The sequence below is a fragment of the Haemorhous mexicanus genome, chromosome 2, assembly GCF_027477595.1.
Source record: "Haemorhous mexicanus isolate bHaeMex1 chromosome 2, bHaeMex1.pri, whole genome shotgun sequence".
In the NCBI taxonomy this organism is placed as follows: Eukaryota; Metazoa; Chordata; class Aves; order Passeriformes; family Fringillidae; genus Haemorhous; species Haemorhous mexicanus.
In genome coordinates, this window is record NC_082342.1 from 101,031,796 (window position 1) to 101,055,096 (window position 23,301).

Sequence of the window (23,301 nt, forward strand, 5' to 3'; positions counted from 1 at the left end):
TTGTGCCAATGAAAGGCACAGCAACTGAAGGTTTCTTATATGTATGGAAGATGCTGAATTTCAGACTCCCACTGGAGTTTGTGTTTTACTGGTTAGTGAGATAAAGACTGGCTTGATTATCTGTGCATCTCTAATTGCACTGTCAAGGTTATGAAACATTTCTGAACTTGGGAGATGAGAAGTACAGGTTTTGCAATGTTTATGCAACATCTTCTGAATGCCTAAAAACATCCCTTTAGTATAAATCATGGTAGGTTCCCTATGTATATTAATGTTAGTCTTATCTATTAGAAAATGGTGTTGTAGGTACTTTCCTTGGAAAAGAAAGCTATATTAGAAGACAACAAATTCGGCATGTGGGGGTTATAAAAACCCTCCAATGCTTTTTATTCTTCCTTTATCCAATAATAAAGCCTTTTTATGCAGATAATATTTCATTGTACCTGATTTAGGTGAAAGATACTGTGAAAGAGTTTAAATTATAAGGCAGAGCTCTTCATTGTGACACTTATTTTAAGAGAATTTGATACGAAGTTGCTTTGGTAGCAATATTTATTACAAAGGATTAGATACAAAGCATCTCAAAAGCCTTCTGGACTCAAGTTGTGCTGCAAGAGAATAACTTTGGTTTAATATGGTCTTTCTTGCTCACAGATGAAAAACAAAGTAATGAAGAAAAATCCTCAAACTTTAAGAATAGTGTGCCTGTGCTGTCAGTGATAAAAAGAAAACTTGAAATTTGTGCTATGTGTGAGATTTTTTTTCCTTTTTTTTTCCTTTTTGTTGTCTTTATGGTATAGCTCCTCCTGCCAAGCAGACAGTATTTATACTCAGATGTAGGAAAATGTATTGATTGGTTTGTAAGTGTCAACCTTGCATTGTCATATGCAATGCATTGGGAAGTAACTGATTAATGCCTCTCTCTGGATCCTATTGAAACTTCAGGGAGATTGTTAGAATTGGAGTTTTAGATCCTAACTCTTACCTGTCTGATACCCATGAGAAATAGAGTCATTCAGTGATGTGTCATCACAGACCAAGCTTTCAAAAATCATATTATTCTGCAAAGTGAGCTGCCTCATACCCCATCCTTTTCCTCTATGATATTTACCAAAAATAAATGGAAATCCTCTCTGATACTAAGCTTTGTGCTACCAAATCTCAACCCTCTTTGATTATATTTTAAGAAAATTCAGCCAAAAAAGACCAACCCCAGCAGCTAAGCACTCTGCCCTTTCTGGATTAATGACAATGAGGAATGCTAGAGCTCCAGCAGCTGCAGCAATGTGTGCTAAAGGAATGCCGCCCACACTCAGTTTTTATGCACTCCAGATCTGGCTATGTAGAGAGTCTCCATCTTCACATATTAAACCCATGGTTGGTTTCAGCTGTCTCCTGTTTTTTTCCCTTTGCTCTCCAGATCCGTTTTGGGGAATGTAGAAATCATGATGTGGGAAAGTGTACAGGCTGTCAATGAAAAAAATAGCTCTTCATCATCTGACTGTGCCACTGCATGGTCAAAAATTTTAAATCCAGCTATCTAAGAAGAGGGTAAAATTCCCTAGTGGTAAGGACACTCACCTGGACTGTGATGGCAGCTTTACTATGAAACTTCAAGACTGATTAAGTGTTTGTAATCACATGAGGTACACATATTGCCTCTGGAGCAGAGAGGGATATACCTTATGGCTATGAAGTCACTTTCTGTCTCCATTACTCACTACCTGACCTGGTGAGGGTAGCAGTCTTTGCTTCAGAGCAGCAAAGCTCTTACAAGAAAGGCAGAAAGTACAGTGTACTTCTCCTTGCTCACACTCTTCTCACACCCAGCCAGATGCTTAGGAATGCTTTGTTTTAGCTGCATGTCCCATCTAGAAAAATGTCAAGGAGGGAAGGCTTGAAAGGATTATCTGTCTTCTTTGATCCCAGGCTTAGAAATACTGTGCTTGTGCAGAAAGGACCTCATTCTCACACTGCCAGTAGTGCTCTGAAAGAAGGATCAAAGTACTTAGATGACATAGGGAGAATGTATTCCCTGCCTGCAGAAGAATTTAGAAACCACTGTAGGTAGAAATATAGTTCTAGGTCTGAGAGTTATTTAAGTTAGATAATGAAGATGTCTACACCTGAGTTTGTCTCCATTTCTACCCAGGACAGACAAAACCAAGATGGGTCAATAGTAGCTTTTGTGGCTGTGTGAAGATTTTATTAATCATGTCTAATAATGCTCTTTTTTTTCCTTTTTTTTTTTTTTTAGACAAAAGAAAAAAAATTGCATGGGATATAGTTTAAACGGCTTAAACACTTAAACATTAAGCAGTTTAAACATTGAATAAAATCCCACAACACCTGTTTTTAGGGACTATAATCCTACTTCTTTCTCCTGCAATCTTTGAAATATTTTTTACATAGGAAAGTAGGTATGAAATTTAAAATGGATCATCATAGTCAGACTTTTGCAACCAAACACCTATTTTTCACTGAAAGTACTTTTTTAAAAGGATAAATGTCCTTGTTTACTTGTTTGTTTCCTTGGGGTTTATTTGCATGGATCTTCCATTCTTTTTCTCTCTACTATGATCTGCAAGAAAGAGAAGAATTATCTTATTGGAAGTACTTAAAAGAAGTGTCATCCCTACAGAGGTCAGACAATTTGTTTTTAAGATCATATTAGTCATTTTTATGCTGCTTTAATTATTTTACTGTGGTGAGATATTTCAATTATAATAGAGTTTTGCTAACAATAACTTATTTTCCAGTTTACATTTTCTTTTAACATCAGTTATGATTGTTTTGTAAGGACTTGAATTGAAGAATACTGCTGAACTCCTAGAAATTTAAAATACAGCTTTCATCCTCTACTATGGTGGATGTTTAAGTGTTAAAAAATTTACATTGTTCTATGCATATGACACATTTTCTATCTTCTTGTATCTTCAGAAATACTTTGCAGCCAAGCAAACATATAAACTGCACTGAATTATGCATGAAAAAATATTTTAGGGCTCCATCTGCTAGGCATTTTTTTCAGTTTGTTTCTTAAGTTAAAAATGTTTACACTGCTTTATATTAGGTATAAAACTTGTTGCAGCACCTTAATGGATTTTATTTCCAAGTATTCTGTATTATCACATGACTTGTAAGAACACAAGGAGAAAGATCCTTGTTCAGAAGAACATTTAAACAAAGTTTTCAATTTCCACTGCATCCAGGAATTTTGTTGATTGAGACCATTGAAGAGAAGATTAGGTAATGTATAATATTTTGCTTATACTATCAATATTTTTAATTTACTCTAAACCAAAAACATTTTGCATGTTTTAATTGCCAGGTGTTTCCAACCTTTCCAATTCCATAATTTTAGGCCATGTCCCTCAGATATTTTTAATCTTGCCTCCAGCCTTGCTTTTTTTTTTGAAAATACAATGCAGGTTAATATTTTTTCTGAGCTCTACAGCCAATTACTTCTGTTACTAGGATACTGTTTACCATAAAGATCATCATGCAGAATGTACTGGATAAAAAGGAATAAAAAACTAACAGAACAATGAAAAGCTTTCTGAGAGAATAAATCCAAAGGAATTCATGATCAGCTACTATCCAGCTATAATATGTAACTTTTTACAGGGGTCACAAGAAGCAACACTAAATCTGTTAGATTCCATTATTAAAACAGAGGACAAAAATATTTAAATGAGAGGTGAAAGAAACATTTTACACATGGAGATAGAAATGAGCTAAGCCAAGCATTAGCAACTGTTACATTGGCTTATGACTCCAAAGATAAAATGCTGTTGAAAGGATATCAAATAAACTAACATCCAGGACAAATTGATTCAAGTATAAAATATATGAATTTTTCAAGTAACCACAGAAAGATATAAAAAAAAAATATACACCAGCTCTGCCTATACATGGATGCATATTGTATATTGATGTATACTTGGAAGTGTGTCTGAGAAGTTGTGGCAGTCTTGTGAAGTTTCCACTGATTGGAAAAGGGGGAGCATAACCCCCATTTTTAAGGAGGGTGAAAAGGAAGACACAGGGAGCTATAGGTCACCCAGTCTCACCTGTGTGCCCAGAAAGTTCATGGAGCAGATCCTCCTGGAAACTCTGCTAAGGCACATGGAAAATAAGGAGGTGATTGGTGACAGCTGATATCTTCACTAAGGGCAAATCCTGTCTGACAAGTTTGGAGGTTGTCTGGGACAGGGTTACGTCATTGGTGGTTGAGGGAGTAGTGACTGATCTCATCTGCCTGGGCTTGTGCAAAACATTTGACACTGTCCCGCACAACATCCTGCTCTCTGTGCTGGAGAGATGTGGATTTGATAGATGGATCGCTTGCCAGACAAGGGATTGGCTGGGTGGTTGCAGCCAATGGTTGTGGTCAATGACTCAATGTCCACATGGAGGCCAGTGACGAGTGGTGTTCCTCAGAGCCTGGTGTTCAGACCAGCTCTGTTGAACACCTCTGTTGGCCTTATGGGCTTGAGTCCAGGCTGGGACTGAGTGCACTCTCAGCAGGTCTGCCAAAAAAGAGCAAGCTGTCAGGTGGGGTCAACATGCTGGAGGGAAGATGTGCCATCCAAAGGGACCTGGACAGGCTTGAGAGGAGAAAACATTATGAAGTTCAACAAAGCCAAGTGCAAGGTCCTGCTTGTGGGTTGGGTCAGTCTCAAGCACAAATACAGGTGGAAAATGGACTGGAAGCAGTTTTGAGGAGAGAAACTTGGTGGTGTTGGTTGACAGGAAGCTCAACACGACTGATCAATGTGTGCTTGCAGCCCAGAGAGCCAAGCGTGTTCTGGGCTACATCCCAGTGTGGGCAGCAGGGCAAGGTACTGGAATCTTCCCCACTGCTCTTCTCTGGTGGCATGCCACCTGTAGTACTGAGTCCAGCCCTGGGGCCCCCAGCATAAGTAGGATATGGACATGTTGGGGTTGGTCCAGAGAAGGGTCATGAAGATGATAGTTGGGCTGGAGCAGCTCTCCTGTGAAGACAGAGAGTGAGATTTGATGTTGTTGATCCTGGAGAATGCTCTGTGCACACCTTCAAGCAGCCTTCTGGTCTCTAGAGGGGGTTAAAAGACAGCTGGAGAGGGACCTTTTACCAGGGCATGTAGTGATGGGAAAAGGGGTAATGGCTTTAAACAGAAAGAGAGTAGGTTTAGATGAGATATTAAAATTCTTTACTGTGAAGATGCTGAGACACTGGAACAGGTTGCTCAGAGAAGTTGTTGATGCCTCAGCCCTGAAAGTGTTCAAGGCCAGGTTGGATGGGGCTTTGAACAACCTGGTCAAGTGGAAGGTGTCTCTGCCTATGGCAGGAGGTTTGGAACTAGATGTCTGTAAGTTCCCCTCCAAGCCAAAACCTTCTGTCATCCTATAAAAAGATCTGTTTGACTTGGACAGCTATGAAGCCCTGTAATTGGTGGAGGAATTCTCTCTAAATGCCTACTTTTTAGTACATAAATTTAGTGCAAAAATTACTTTGAAGTTTGTCAGAGGTATATCATATTTATGTTAATCGTAAACAATAAAATTAAACACATAGGTTTCTTCCTGCAATTGTGCTGAAAGAGAAATTCTCAAAGATAATTGCAGAGGAAGAAGCAACCCAGAAGCAGTGGTTTTGAAGTTGTTGATCTGGGACAGCATTGCCAGCAGCTTTTATGGTGAGTCTATTCTTATTCCCTGAATAAAATGAAATAAATACTTAAGTGTGATTTCACCAGACTATGTTGGTTAATGTTACAATAATGTAATGTTACCAAATACTTAGACATAGTAAATATTGGGGCAGATAAGACATATTATTTTAAGAAACATGATGAGTGCCTCTAGCGATGAAGAAATTATTCTTTGCTTAACCTACTTTTAAATATGTTATGTTTGGACAAGCATCCAAGTTCTATTTGTGTTTTTTGGTTTTTTTTTTTTTTTGGGGGGGGGTTGTTGGTATGTTTGGGTTTTTTGTTTGTTGTTGTTTTTTTTAATGAAAGACATTAATAAAAACTAATTCAGGTTTGCTGGTATAGATGCTATGATCCCAGACTAAAAATATAATCTATGTTATACATGTTTCTAATTCTGTTTAAACCACAATTGTTCTTAGGGACATGTAAGTTTGTTTTTGGTATGAATCACTAAGAAAATAATTGTGCATTCTCATTTCTCTTCCTCACTGTAACTCTGCCCTTTACCTACTTCCATTACCAGGTAACATCATGATCCTAAGTACTGTCAAATACCATGTCAAATATAATGCCAAATTGCTGCTACTACTAAATAAAACTCTAAAGCCTTTTAAAAAATAGCTTCCAAAGGAATAACATCACTTAGAATCATAAATTAATCCTTGTTCAGTTTTGTGCTTACAAGGTTAAACTGCAAAGCAGCAGCTGGGTAAGCTCTTTAAAAATGTCTCATTCTATCTACATTAGCTGCACCAAAATATTAAGTACAGCCATATTTAAAATGGAAGTAATTTAACATTAGCAAAATACCAGACTCAGACTCACTGACTTCTCTTACCTTCCTGCATGAATACTATAAGCATACATTTCCTTGCACTTTTTAATGAATTATTGGCACTGACTTCCTCAGACAATGCAACAAGATACAATATATCCAAGAAATTATATAACCGAAGGGTGAGGATTTCCTCTGGACAGATAAATGGGCTGTGGTCCTGATTGCTTGTTTCTGTTTCCAGCAATTAATAATTCGTAGGAGAGCACAATAGAGAAGTTAGCAATGCACCTAAAAAAACAAAGAAAGAAAGAGATATTTCAAAAGATTTTAGTGTGTCAATCTTTCTGGAACAAAAAACAGTGAAAAAAAGAAAAGTTCAGAGTTGAAGCAGAAGAATCTCCAATCTTATGCATTATTAATTGCCTTAACAAAAGTGGCATGTACTTGTCAACATTAATTAGAAAATTCAAAGTATATTAATCTATTTAAGGAGTATCATATTAGGAAGTCTACCCAATGTAGCTGATTATTTAAAAGAGATAATACACAATTTTTAGTGGACTGTCTAAAACTTTTACTAATCACCTTAGATGAAAATCAAGCCTAGTGATGAGAGAAGAGCATGGTTTTTTTATCCATGTTTCAATATTAATTTGCATTGTTTTTTCCATAATTGAAACAAATTAGAATAAATGCGCATCAAATGCTTAACCTGATTTCAGCAGAAAGTTAAATTTCAGTTTCACAGAAATGTTTTGTGTATTTTTGTTCTATTTCTGTCTATCAAATTTATGTACTCTTTATTCCATTGCAATTTTTCCTCATTTTCATCATCAAAGAGAAGCAGAATTTTCTAAATGAGGGATGAACACTGTTGCTAACTTTAAGTGATTAACACAAGGTATTCAGGGTGAAAATTCAATGAAATGGAGGAATGAGGTTTAGGAAAAAGGTTTAATCACTGCTTCAGAAGATATACCAATGAAAATAAGTGAATCTGCAGCTAAGTTTCCTTAGCTGGTGGATGCCTCTAATAAAACACCCTTAAATAATTTAATTTCTTGTAAGTCTCCTCTACTCTCCTCACCTTGCCCTTTTATTCAACAATTCTTTATTCAGGGGAAGTCCTGCTAAACTTACAACTGTGCGGTGAAACTGATGATTTTTAAGTCTTTCACTACCCTGGCATTGGCAGCAGGGAAAGCTGAGGTGGAGGCAGCAAAGGACACATGTGCAGAGGAAGACATGGTATAGGCATGGCTGGAGAGGTAGCCCACAAGCTGCGTGAGGAGAAGACCTACCAGCTGAAATGTTTATGGTGAGGCAAAGAAAGAGTTGGAGGTATGATCAAAACCCCAGAAGAAATAACAAATGCACCAGAGAAACAAAGCAGTAGTATCAATAAAGCTACTCCCTTCATCAAAGTAGAGAAGAGGGTAATATCTGAGCCCTAAAAAGTAAACTGAAAATTTTGATTTGTCCTCTGAAGGTCAGTTTTTGTAAATAGACTTGGACTACGTGGTTTCCCTGCCTACTAGGCTTCTTATCCCTCAAGGGTAAATGATGAAAATATAGATGGTTCATGATTAATGCATTCAATGGTAGTCATTAAACACTAAACATTTTATAGGAAAGATTTTAGAGCTTTCCATGCAAAAAGAATTATCTAATTTATTTAAACTAATTTATTTTTAGGAGGCCTTTGAAAGCAGTTACTGAAGCCACTATGTGTTGCTACATGTTTAACTACATTGTCTGTCCTCAGCTTTTTCTCAGTGTCCTTGTATGAATAAGATTAGGTAACATTGACAGTTAAAAAGCCTTGATTTAACTTGCATAGATATATCTGGAGGTCCAGGCCAGACCTGAGTTCATTTAAGATGTTGCTTGACAACCTGATCCTTTGAACTCAATCTGTACTTGATCTTGCACCTCTATGTTGCCATGGCTCCCAGATTAAATAACTAACTATTTTGCCCTAGAGGCACACCAACAGCTTACATATTTGCAAAGAGGTCTTCTTGGTTGTGCTTTCAGGTCTAGAATACTGATCCACAAAATCTTTTCATGCACAAGCATGCACATCATTAAGTCTCCTTTATAAAACTTCAGAATAACCTTTGGAAAAAAAAAATAGAAAAGGATGTAACTAGAATTTCTAAAACTCCATTAAAATAATTGTTATGGTCTCCAAACTGTTAACCTCTGTGATAATATTTTCCACAGTAGCTGTTAAAATGCTTCCTGAAATATGCCAGAACAGGTGGCATTGGCACTATCTTCTTCATTTTGCCACATCTTCAATGGGTAAAACTGATTCTAATAAGTCTTCACCAATAAGTATTATCCCCAACCTTTCTGTAAGATATAAGAATTGTAAATGGGCATACCATTGTCACATCACGAGAAGTGCACTTTGGAATATCATAAACAAAATACAACATCAAGTAACAATACATGTCATGTGTTAGAAATCTAGGGGCATAAATGTATTCCCAATGTAAGCAGCTTTTCTGCACTGAAAAGCATGATAATTTAAAGAGTAGCAGCAAAACATTTTACTATGAAAGGTTGGAGCTGCAGGAGGTGATGGAAAGCTTTGTGATGTAGTACTTGAAAAGTCATGATTGTTAGCTACAGAATATACATTTTAAATTATTTTTCAAATGTTTGCCACATTAGTTTAGATTCAAACTGTGCAGTCATGGAGGCAAACAGTTCCCAGCAATCACAATATTTTCACAGAACTACCTGCAATAAAGCAGAATATTCATCTGAAATGGGAAATTTTGATTTTTTTATTAGGAAACTTTTACTTGCATAATTAGAGAGGAAAACCAGATGATGTCAATTTAATGTGATTTTATTTAAAATATGAACTATTTTGAAAAAAATATTTTTCTTGATCGATTCCTTTTTCTTTCTTTCTTTTGTGTTTTTTTTAATTTAAGGGTTTTTTTTTCAAGATTATGAAAATTCTGACCTATTTTCCCTTTTTTTTTTTTTTTTTGAAAAAAACATGAATGTGTTTTAAGGAAAACCTTAAATTTTGACAAAAAATATTCCACTATTTTCATTAGTGGAAAATATACGAACAATTGTACTGCTAAGTCAGCATTGTCATTCATCTGTTTTCTGTAGGTTAATGGCCTTTTGTATGCCCTGAAAGCATTATTGCAAGGTAAAAGGAAGAGTGTGTGTCTGATGCCTGCAATCAGGGATGTGAATCCATGTACCAACTCATAACTAGAAGGGGATCATTTTTCAATTACCAAGTAGCAATTGTACTCCCAGCTATCTGTGACTTAACTCTAAGAGTTAGGTACCTTATGTTTTGCCATAAAATATAGCATTCTGCTGTAGTTAAACATTGCTTAAGAAGATACTTTTCAGTTTAGATTTTTCTTTTCCAAGGAACACAAGGTTTTGTCTAAACTAAAGGGTGACCTTCTTTTGTGATATTTATTAATGCTCTGTGAGTATTCCCTGCCCTCTGCTGCTGTGAAGTCTGGTTTTTTAGAAAGGTTTTGGAGCGTGCATTATTTCAGTGTTCAAGATACGTTGTTGTTCCAGTCAATGTTTCAGTAGGGTGCTCTGTTACTGCCAGAGCACAGATAGCTCCCATTCAGCTCAGTGTTAGATAACACAGATTCTTGAACCAGATTACAGAAACAGAGAAAAACCATATGGCTGAGAAATTAGTCTCTATCATATGTAGTACTTATACCACATTCATATCTTTGAATTTATAGGGTGTGCAAAGGCCTCTCACATAAAAGGTCCAAGATAGGGAGCAACCATATTCTTCATGCTGGAGGAGTCCACCAGATATGTACTGATTCCTAATGAGGAGAAAAAAGGGACTCTGGAAGAAGTGTTTCCCTGTGTTTCTGGTGGTTTTATCTGTGCCTTGAAAAGCAAGATAGTACTGAAATAATACTGAATAACACTGAAACAATGAAGATGAATTTCCGAATTAAACTCCAACTGTTCTGTGTTGCTATGATACATGTGATCTTTTAAAGAACATCTGAAATTCCATTGTTGATCAGTCTGTGTGAGTTCCTTGCATCCACTTTTTTTTTGGCTGTTGATACTGTTTAAAACAGTTTATTAAGTGTAATCTACTGCCCACATCAATACTAATATACTTAGCATTAATCTTCTGTGTTGTGTTGCAAGAGCTCTGATTCTCCTGCCTCCTCACTAGAAGCTTGTTTGCCATCAATCAAGTCATCATGACATGCCACTTTTTATTTTTTTCCCTTTAATTCAAACATGATGCACAGGATCCCCTTATAAATGCAGCAGGAGGAATTCTGGAACTGTCAACCCCAGTGCCAGGGTTTCCCCAAGAGGAGAGATCCTTTTTAAACACAGCCATAAAGCCTTAACAAAACACATAAATAAGATAAAGCTGTAGGTTAGGGCTCGGGGGTTTTTGCTGGCTTTTTTTTGTTTGGTTTTTCTTGGTTTGTTTTTTTAAATAGAATAACCTGCCAGCCCTGTTCTACCTGGGACAACCAGAATTGCCAGCTCGGTCACTTTGGTAATCAGTAACTGGAGGCAAGGCTGCTTTTTCAGCCCAAAATTCAATCTTCTGTCTTGTGATTTCTAGTCCTTCAAACCATCACACCCTTCCCCTGTGCTGCTTCTTTTCTTTACTCCCCAGGAGTAGGCCACTTTTGGACATATTCTCCAGCAGAGCAGTTTTTAGGGAAAAGGGCTGGGGGCTTTGCTCTCTCTCTGCCACCATTATACTGAAGCAGGCAGCTCCAGGAATCTCTTGGCTCTTCCCCTTCCCAAAGTTTCAGTGTTCTCTGTTTCACCCATTCCTCACATATTTTGGGGGAGGCACCATGTGATCAAGCAGAAGGATGGGAGGGAGGAAGGGGAAGGAGAAAGTGGCTTTAAGGTGATGGGATTTTTGTGGTTTGCCATACCAGCTGTTTGTAAAAGGCTCAGCTGATACCTTTGACCCTCTCCCATGTCCATGCCTGTCTGCCACCTCCTCAGTGGAGGAGGAATACTTTGCAAGAGACCTTTCATTGACTATGTATCGCCTACAGACTGGAGAGAAACCAAAATATTTCTCACTGGCAGAGTTTTAAAGTGGAGGAGGTTGGCCTTCTCCCATCACAAGGAGCAAGCAGGTCAGCAGGAGATAGCCAAATGGCATTATTTCTTGTAGTCACACCCCGAGAGTTGGCAACTTTGAAGTGCCATGTCATACTAAACTGACCTGGCAATATATTCCAGGGGATGTTTGCATTGCTTTATTAAACTTTGATAGTACGTTTGAAGGGATATCAATCAAGTTAATCAAAGTATGAAAGAAACCTGAAAATGAGGATATGAGGAATAGGAATTGACTTAAATATAACCAGGAGGGAATAAAGAAAACCTACTTGCTAAGGAAGACATCCCAAAATACTTTCTGAAAGGTAAGAGTTTAAAATGCCAGCCTTAGTTTCATCCCAAAAGAAGGAAATTAATTCAGACAGTAAGGGAGGCAACCCAGGCACTGGTGGGTCATGAGCCCTATACAGCAGTTCAGGCTTGTGTTTAACTCCCCTTTCCTCAAAAAGACAGGATGGAATGGAATTTGTGTGAATGGGAACTTTAATTACTTATTGTTTCTTATTTCAGTGGGGTGCACTCAGCCTATTACACTGGGATGACTGTGTTGTGACAGTCATAACTGCACAGGTGCTAACCTTCACATAGAGGGAAACTGGATTTTCTGATAAAAGATGCCAGATGGAGAAGGATAATTTCCCAGGTGTCTGAGAGAAGGCCATTACCCATGGAATGCAAATTTTATTTTAAGTTTGATCCCAGTAGGAAGGATGCATTTGTCTGACAAATTGAGGAAGCAGCAAGTAAAGAGGATTAAACATATTCAAAATATTAAGAAACTTTCAAATCGATGGTGGCATGGAGCTTTAACTTTCAGTTGCATGGTTTGTCATTGGAAGTGCCCTGACTAGACAACTGAGTATACAACAGCTACTGGGATGTGTGCATGAACAAGGAGGTAGTTTTCATACAAAATCAGAGCAAAATGAGAAGAGCTTAAAAACCCAGATTCTTTAATGGTAGCCTAGAAATGGATGGCAGAATGCAGATGGGAGAGTGTGCTGAAACAAGTTGCTTGGATATTGGTAGTGCTTCCAATACTTTTGTCCAATTTGAACACCTGTGTCATGTGTTTGCTGAACAGAGTTGCCTGTGATGTTACAGCTCAGATTTCCAATGGATCCTATAGCCTCTGGAGCTGACCAGAAAATGCACTGCAGAGACATGATTTTCCTGCATTGCCATGTTTCCTTCTCACTACAAAATCAGTTGTTTGGGTTTTTTTTACAAGAGAGCCTTCTAAGGATCTCCAAATAAGAAAATTGATTTTTCTAAGTGAAGATTTGTTGGAATGAGTGAAAAAGAAAACTGGTGCGCTGTGATGTTGGTTGACATAGTTTTAGCTGAGAAGGAAGTGGGCAGATATCACAAGTTAGTGATGGCTATAATGAATGGCTGTATTCATACTGTGGTGGCTTTATGTTTGCCAATCACCATATTACTATAAAAGGGAAAAAAATCTGGGGTTAGAGTTGCTCAAAATAGAACTTTACATCTTTCAGTTTCCCTCTTGAAGACATTCTATCCTGTGTGCAGAATGTGGGTTTACTTGGGGGTATGTGTATTAGAGGGGGTTGTTTCTTTTTCATTGCTGCTGGGTTTTTTCAGTCAAAGGAGGACTCATCTGCAATGAATATGATTTTTGACTTGTGCTTGAATTGCAAATTACAAGACTCAGATTATGAGTTTTTCCACGCCATCCAAACCTCTGTCTCCTTGCTTACTTCACACAGCAAATTAATACTGAATCCTATAATAGATATACATACCTCAAATTACCTTGATGTGAGAAAATTCCTCTAATTATGTCAGATATATCCAGTATTCCCAAACTAAGTGATAAGATGCAGTATGCTAACTTGCAATAAAAAAACTCAAGGAAAGTTTCTGTTGAGTGGATATCAACTGCAAATGTGTGGAGATGACTTTAAAAGCACCAATTAAATATTTTTTATGATTTTTTCAATAGTTAATAATATTGCTCTTGATGAAATTGCTCATCTAATCATGGTAACACAATAGCCCATACCGTATAATCTTTACAAGACCACAGAGGAGTCCCAGAATCTTGTGGCCTTTTGGAGACAGATGCAGGAAGAAATCATTAATTCTTGGTTTACATTTTTAGCTCTCACCTCTAAATAATCTTCCTTGTTTTTTGTGCTAATATAATACATTTTCTGGTATAGCAGTTCTGTCTTTGTGTTTTCAGCACTCATAGAAAGTTATAATGGAGTTACCTTATTTGAAGGAAAATATTAATGTAAAACCGCATATACATTGCAGCACTTCAATTTTGAGTTATTCTTTTGGTAATATTTGGATACGTTTTGGAGTGGTAGTAAGAACAGAAAACTTTATTAAAAATCAATTTTAATTTTGGTAATTTTACAGAGCACAATGTCAGTCATACAGCTCAAGAGGAGCTGTACCAAGGAAACTAAATAGTGGTGGAAGTCTCCTCTTTGACATGTTTTTCTGTTGAAGAGAGAGGATCAAATACCTTGGAGAGTTTTAGGCACTTAGAAGTCAGTTAATTTCAATTTAATCATAATTTCATAGATTTTAGTCTGTGGAACTTTAGCATCTGAATGGCTTTGGGGATGTGAGTGAAAGTCACTCAACATATTTAATAACTATGTTCAGCCACACTGATTAACACCTATAAAATGTCTCTGGGCTAAACTTACTTAGCTGCAAAGGAGTCATAATTTTGCTTTATGGCATTACGTTAGAAGTTACTTTTCTTAATTAAACAGACAACTTCATTAAGTCATAGATTTTTTTTAAATTATATATGATTTAATGATGCTATCACAGAACAGCTGAGGTGGGAAGAGACCTCCAGAGTTCATCTGGTCCAGCCCCCTGACCAAGCCAAGCCATGCAGAGGCAGTTGCTAAGAGCCAAGTACGGTGGTATTTGAATATCTCTGAGGCTGAAGAGTCCACAATCTCCCTGGACAATCTGTGCCAATGCTCAGTCACACTCACAGGGAAAAAAAAGGTGTTTCCTGATGCTCAGAGGGAACCTCTTGTATTTCACTTTGTGCCTGCTGACATGATTTCTGTCACTGGGTATCACTGAAGGAAGCCTGTATGCTTTACACATATATTCTTATATCAAGAAATATACAATTAAAAGACAAATATATACCCATAATTATTAATCGCAGATTTATGCTGCCTATCTTGTTTGGTGTATCATGGAATTGATATAATCATCATAAATGACTATTTTGAATTTTTTGTTATGGGAAGTATAAATAAAAAATAGTTCTGATTTTTATCGTTTTATGTTTCATATTTCCTGTTTTCTCTAAGTAATTACTGCAGTAAAATAATAATTCTGGTTCTGCAGATGTTTCCTCAAATTTGAGCTGTTTTCCCACTAATGAAAAATATATATACTTCTATTCCAGAGCTAAGAGTGCCAAAATAGGTTCCAGCTGAAGTAAAGTATCACCTGTACTCTAGGACTTCTGTTTGGTTCCTGGATAAGAAAGTGTAATTAAAGCTGGATGTTTAACGGAGCTTTTTAATTCCTGCAGACAGTGGAATGAGAGAGAGTCAGATGCCTCTAAAGGACATAAATTTTTCCTTCCTTGAATACCAAAACTGTTAAACTTTTGCTACAACTAGATTCAATCTCTTGATAGTTTTTGCTTATTCATGTAACCATACCAGTTTGATTCTTGCTAGGAAATAACTATAGGTATTTTTTTCTTCCTTTAACCATGTCCTAATCTCTATAGCATTTGTACCTCTTTTTATGATGATGGTTCTTGCATGCACTTTTATTCATGCTGGATTTGATGGAACAAATTGTTGGTTGAAACACACACAGCAGAATTTCCATATGGTGTCAATTTGTATGTAGCATGGTTTTCATAAGCATCATTCATCCTCCAGATCAATTTGTGCATTGCACATTAAAACTTTAGGATGTTCGATTTAAAATTGTCCTTCAGATTTCTCTTCTGCTTTTCATCGGTCACATAGCTGAAGAAAGGACTGTAGCACATAGTAAACAGCAGCAGCTGCACTAGCAACAGCAGCAGCAACAATGCAATTTTTCTGTCCATGCCTATGATGATATATAAGATTGCTACTTGCAAAGTGCCAGCTGCTGGCACTTCTTTTCTTTTTGACTAAAAGTGAAAGAAAAAGGGATTGAGCAGATTATTTCTGTGACACACCACTTACTTCATAGATATTTCAGCAAACGTAAGGGCACATTCCATAGCTGAATATATTTTACCCTTGGATACATTCAATTTGTATTCATTTTAGAATTTACTCTGTTAATTAGAAAAGGTTATAAGATTAATAAGTAGTCATTGCTAATCTATGCAATGGAATATAAGTTTCAGTTGATTTTTTTCCCTAAAGAGCCATTAGAGATTAGTTCATACAAATCATAGTGAGCAGTATATCCTATCTTTCAAAGCTGATCTTTATGTTGATTTGTAATCTCTGAATCATTTCTAAAATCTCTGCTAGAAAAGCCAACACAAATCCAGCGAACCATACCTTACCAACAAAAAATGATACATTGAAATTTCATACACTCTTGTACAGTAAATTTTCAAGGAATTGTTTGTAGATATATAATGACAGATAGCTTAGAAACACATATAGCCTGTGAAATTACTCTTATTTGTTAAGAAAATGTAATATTAACTACAGTCTGGGTTTTTTTTCCAGTTTCAGTGTATTAGACTGACCCTTGGCATGTGTTCAACCCCAGCCTCCATCATGTTTGAGATTCATGATGAGGACAGTGACCCAGAACAGTAAGGCACTCCCTGTAGCTCAGCAAGATCAACATGCCCAAATTTCAGCTGACAAAAAAGAAGGTCAGCTAGTGTCCTCTTCTTTGTGGCCACCCAGAGAGGGGTTCACAACAGAATGGTGTCAGGATGGCCTCTAGATGGGTGATTTCCTGATTGGATCACTCAGATATAAAAAAGTCTCTTAAGATTCAGAATTTTTTGAAGCTGGGAGGTGAATCATCCACTACAGATGATCTCATCTCCACTGCAGGTGAAGAGGAGAGAATAAGATTTAATCATCCAACCTCTTACTTTTGCTATGGATGGAAGAGACAGGTCAGATTTTAGCTAGACCTGGAATCTTCTCACATGTCAGTCGTAGATGAGTCACTTTCATTTATCATGACATTTTCTGTGGCTGACACTGTGGGGAAAAAATTGCAGCTTTTCTAGATGTTTATGAACACAGACCCTGAAAAGAGCTCAGAAGCTCATCGGCTCTCTCTGCTACCTGTAAATTATCTAGAGATTTCCTTTGACATATTTTTAAAGAGAAAAAAATTATTGAAACCTATCCTTTCCCACCAAACATGTTTATTTCAATATATAGACATCTTTTAGATTAATAAAAACCCAAAAAACAAAAACCAAACCAAACAAACAAACAAGAAATATTCCCATGCCGACACTTAATTGTAGGTATCAATAATCTGAATGCCTACAAACAGGTCAGCTTTTTCAGAAAATAAAATATTGGTATGTCCTTTTGTACTCTCCCACACAGTTTTGGAAAAATTGTTGCTGTTGAGAGGGAGTCTAAAGGGCATGTCAAGAACTGTGAGTTTCGCAAAATTGAAAAGTAAACTTTAGATGAATTTTTAAATGTTTATAATTTTTATAATTTTTTAATTGTTGAGATATATAGCTTGCAAAAAATATGCAAATGAGGATTTTACCTGCAAAAAGTGCTTGATGTTATTTGAAAAGAAAGTCTGTGGAACTCTGAAGAAATTACATTCAAACAAAAAATTCCCTCCTGATCCTTTAGATACTTTGATATCATAGAGTTAACTCAGTTAAGGAGTAACATTAAAAACAACAAGGACAAACAAATATTTAGGTAATAAATGGAATTTGATAAATAATTTGTCTCCTGTAATTGGTATACCCCATATTTCATTACTAAATATAAAGAATATTGAAGGCAAGGGAAAATTTCTGCCCAAGGCAATTGAAACATTCAGTGGCACGATAATTAAATTAATATTAGAAAACAATTTTATCTGCCCATTGAGTTACCCTTTATTCTGTTTATTGACTTTTTCTTCCCTGATAATAAAACCTGTATTTTTTTCTCTTTACTTTTTAGTGCAAATTATTCTGTTGAAATATAAGCTCAGAAATATATGAACACATTTTCAGTAATTCACTCAATGATCCACATATACATCCTTTTAAACAAAACACTGTCTTTTGAAGGCATAAAAATCTATGTGCATTGTGATCCCTTAAGTGTGCCCATAACTTCATGTGTAAAAATAGTCTTCATTAAAAACATATCATAGCTCTTTATAATACTGTAACCTCTTACTGCTTTTTATAAATACAGACTGTAGAAATGTTATATTAGAAATTAAATATTAATTCACAATGGGCTTTCAAAACACAAGCTTCAAAATACAGTTCATATTTTACTTTTAGTGCTCAGCTGAAAATCCTTGTGACTTTTCAAAATAAATCTGAACAACCACTGGATATTTTCATTTATGAGCAGAGGCTCTCCACATTATTCTGTGATGACATAACAATTTATAGGCAGATTTTGCAATATAGTTTAAAAGCATCCAAACCTACTGTGACCTGGTTTATCTCTCTGCAGTGCCGTGTCACTGGGTATATTGAATGATCAAGGACATGGGGCTTTTTAACTGGGGACTAAACTTCCACAGATTTCAGTGAACACTTACAAAACTAATCAGTTAGAAGTTTTTGTAAAATGATTAAAGGTTTATACGTACATTTGATTGCAATGTGGTTAGACGGTAATTTAAATAAAAACTTTCATTTTGTACTGAACCCATATTAAATGAGACAACTAAAGCATCAGCTTGTTTGTAGTGGGCACAAGATAAACCAGGACTATGAATTATTTCTTCTGTTTCTAAATTATATTGGTTTTACTCTAAAATTCTGTTTGAAAAATAAGACATTGAGATCTCATGCAGGTTTTAAGAGGACACTAGAGAATATAAATCTGCCTAATCATCAGGTTTAATCAGAGTGTCTGGTCAAGTAAACACTGTTTTCACTGCAGTGTCTGACCCACTTTTTCTTTCACAAATAGCTATGCAGAGCAGCATTATCAGGTGTCCATTTCTCCAGATGTTAAAGGTAAGTATCACCACAACATGCAGTTAAAAGGATTAAATTATCTTCCCATATTATTTTTTAAAAAAACAGCAAGCCAACTGTAGCTTCCTAAATGGCCATACTTGAAAAATTACAAGTTTCACAAAAGCTCTGATATTAGAGTTCTGAAAACAGAGGTTTAAGTTAATGGAGATCTGCCTGTACCTACACAGGAATGTGCTGATCCTTTTCAGTGTTTAAGAAGCACAGACAAAAGAATTCAATCCTCGCATTATAATCTTCCTTTTTGGAGATTATGCATACAAGTTGTGTCATCTGAAGAAGCCGCTTTCTCTCTGGGTTAAAAATATTATTTTTAATACTTCTCTGGGGAAGAACAACCAATCTGAGATATTACAAAGAGCACATGATCTCACTTCCCTTCTTCCATTGACAGGAGAAAGAGAACCATACCGCAGAAACTAGGATTATGACACTTGTTCCTCTATCATCTGTCTGTCTGACAGCAATAGGAGAGATCATTAACAGCCCAGACCCCTAGTAACTGCTCAAATGGTTAGACTCTAAAAAAGAGTGAGAACTGAGATACAGAGCAGCATTCCAGCTTTAGGAAGGATGTTAAGGAATCCCAGATGCTACATGAGAAACAGGTAAGGGAGGAACAGAGTAACTGGGTTCACTAAGAAAAGAGCAATATTGATTGGGAGACTTAGGGGCAGAATTAACTGTTGGGCTCCGAGTGAACAGCTCTGTGTTCATTAAGGGTTTCTGTCTCTGTTGGTCACATGCACACATACACACTTTTTCAATTTAGATAAAAATTATTTCTATTTCATCATGCTGTTTGTTTTGCTGTTTTCCCAGCAGATGTTTAAGATAGTGAAACATGGGAAATTGATCTTTTTTGATTCTTATTTTTCAGAGTCTCATTTTTTACTCTCATTTTTTCATGTGATTACAGAAAAGTTCTGATCAAGGAGGATTCATCTCTGGCAAAGATATAGAAACAACAAAAAAAAGCCTTGCCTCTCCTTGTATAACAGAAAACCACTGCATATGCATTTGCATGTATAAAATGTTTCTGCCAGAGGCTCTTTAAATTATATTAATTTTTCTCTTTAATTTTGTAAAATCTTCCCTTGCTAACGCTTTACAGGCTTGTAAGTAGAAGCTGATAACGAAGGTGTGAGCTGGTCCACCACAAAGCAGTATGGTCTAGCAAGTGTACTTCTTCTAGAGATTCTGTAAATGTCAAGAGTGTAAACTATTTCACTGTTCATCAAAGCATGTCAGGAAAGTGAGAGAGTTTGTTCTTTGAAGAGGTGCTCAATCAGCTGTGACTGACAGCTCCTTTTTATACCATGAATTTATAGCTTTGGGGAGTGTATTTATTTACCTTTTTTTTCTTTCTCCACCATTCCAGAGCCCAGCAGGACTCTGCAAGGCATCTGGCAGGACATGCCTCTGTTGTTATGAGACCAGGTTTCAGACATCCTGAACCAAGTTGTTTCCCACTTGAGTTTGGTCACAGACACGTGGTGGCCCTGGGAGGACACAGATCTGGAGCTGTTCGCCATTCAGCAGGGGCAGCCCTCAGATGGCTGGGGAGCTCGAGCCCACCCTTGCAGTTTTTGACATAGCTACACTTCTTTTGGGGAAAGCCCTGCCAGGTGGGAAGCTTCATGAGACACAGTTTTCTTGTATCAGTGTCAGGTATTTCAACTTAGCACAAGTCAAGCCTGAAGAGCCAAAATAGGGCTTATAAGCATGTTTCAGATACAGCTGCTGTCCTCATCCAGAAATTTCTGATAAGTAGTCCTTGAAGAACAATGATGTCTTGTTGCCCTCATTTAATGATTGTGCTAAATCAAAGTGCTAATATCTGAAAAATACTTCAAACATGTGACTCTCAAATAGTTGGAGAACAGTCTTATGAACAAGTGGTCGTAGATCATCTAAGGACTAGGAAAGCTCTACACAAGACTCCTATGATTCTTTATGGAGGAAAAAGCTCAAATGTGCCATCAAAGGATACATAATGTGTTCTGAATAGAGTGCTACAAATGACTGTTGTGTATGCACATACCCACCATCCAAAAAGCTTAGCTCTCTAGTTAGAAAATGCGTGGTGGAAGATGGCAATTTTTTCTAAAGAGGAATTGTGGGTTTGATTCTTACATTGGACCGCTGACCAAGGAGGTCCAGTTTTGTGCTCTTTTATCACAATGCTGATGTATATATTTGTTTACCACAGTAAGCATCCTCAGATTAAGAAATCTGAATGACAAAAGAAATATCAAGCTGGTCAAGCATTAAATTAATGTATTTCCATAACAGAGAGTTAGATGTAAACTCTGGGTCAGACAGCTGTGGCCAATGCAAAACATCTGCACCTGGTATGACATAAATAGGGCAGAGCTGCTGAAATGTCTTGGAGATGAGATAGTGGCCAGTGGGGCAAGGCAAAGATCACATGGTAGAGGAAGGGAGACTGTAAGGACTGATCAGTGATGATAGCAATTTACATATGTTCTCTTTTTTTTGTTAAAGGTTTTGATACTCCCCCGGCCATTCCTTTGCTCATGAGCAAACAGCCCATCCTTATACCAGGAGGTCAGAGCTGCACCTAGAGATGAAGGAGCAAAGTCATTCTGTCTCCATCCACACTGCTGCAAGTGCCCTGTTGTTCCTTCCAGCACTGGATCAGGAAACTGCAAAATTCCATTTTAAATCTAGCAAATGATTGCCCTTTTTTTGGAGAGTTCTTCACAGCCTTCTTTGAATTTTGTCAAGGAGATTTCACAGTGACAAGGATTCCCATGATGTCTTTTTCTCTACCCACCCCCACAATGATTCCTGTGACACACCTTTTGCATAGTACCACGCAGGAAAAACAACTCCCTTATGCAATTGAAAGTATTGTTTCATCTTCAGTTTCTTGCTTTGCCAGAGGCCATGAGAGCTTATTATGAGCAGGTGGTGGTAGCCAAAGTCCTAGACTTTGCTTTATTATTTGTGTGCATTTACAACCTTCCTGTGTGACAGTCTCATTTAGTCAGTGCTACAGGCAATCTCTGTCTGTACTTAAAATATCTTTAGCAGCTACATGTAGGGAACAATCACAGGGGAAGGAAAAAAAGCATACAAAAGCAAAAGGCAACTTAGAAAGGAATTGGAGCCAGAGGAATTCATGGCTGGGGTTCTTTTATTACCTAAAAGGACACATATTTTGCGGAGCATGCAGAGTCTGCTTTTTACTGATTCTATTTTTGTTGATATTTTGTCCCCTGCCATTGTTTGTTTAAAATAAATTCTCAGGAGATACCTGGTTTCAACTGGCAGCAAATTTTAGCAAAGTAGCTCTGAAACTGAAAAATTGGATTACTCTCTACAGAAGACAACTACTTTATAAAGCACATGAAATATCTGAATCGTGGCATTATATATTGAGGAGTGTGACAAGTTCCTATAAACTCACAGACACAACCAAGAAATAGTGCTAAGAAAATATTTTGCTCTCTTTTCCAACCTTCAGCTGGAAAGACTGGGGGGTAGTATCTTTTATGTCTTTTTCTGGTACTCACTAGAATGTTCACATTTAAAAGTTCTTTTATGTCCTTTCTTCCCAAAGTCCTTGTTGCACTTATTATCTCACAAAGTTTGCCTTATCCCCTTCCTGCCACCCTGTCACCACTTCAAAAATTGCTAAGCTAGGGCTGAGAAAAATCATTTGCTCTATGTAATCCCAAAGTGAAGACCTTAAACTGGCAAACAGAAACCAATTTATAACCTCTTTACAAACTATCCCACCCTCTATTTCCATTATTTTCTGTAGATTTTCTGTGCTATAGGTGCTTATAAGTATTTTGACTGAGTGATTAGGCAGAAAGTGCAGTATAGTCCAGTTTGTCATTGGGCACCATCAGACTGTCTAACAGCCTGCCTGTTTCTGATACTGATCTAAATCCCAATTCATTTCCTCCTTTCACCACATCCGTGCCGCAGCTTTGAGATCATAATGGAAACAGGTTTCAGGATGTCCTAGTTTTCTTGAGGGATAAAATTTACTATTTTCTTCATCCCAGAAGTAGATGGTAAGATTTGTGTTGTCGCCATTTTCAAGGTGTTTTTATTTGTTCAACATATTGGCTCCCTGAGGAACTTTAAGTGTAGTAGAAAGGAAGACCTAGTCAGGAATGTAGAAAATAATGTGGTGTTCCTCATACCCAGAATAAGAAAGTATTTCATTGTATCCAATGTACAAAGAGATGATCATCATTTTCCCAGTCTTTTTACTCCCAAGGCAAGAATACAAGAAATACATGCGTCTTGCCCCTTATGTCAGTGCAAGAGTGCCCACACATGCCCACATATTTTTTCTCATATTTTCCTTATATATCTTATCTGAATTATAAGAGGCTTTTTCTTTCTCTGTCCCTCAATTTATTCTGAGCAAATATTTCTCTACCCTATCATGGAATCCACCAGTAACCAGGATGTTATAACCTGCCTAAGTACTCTTTTCTGGTGCTTCACTA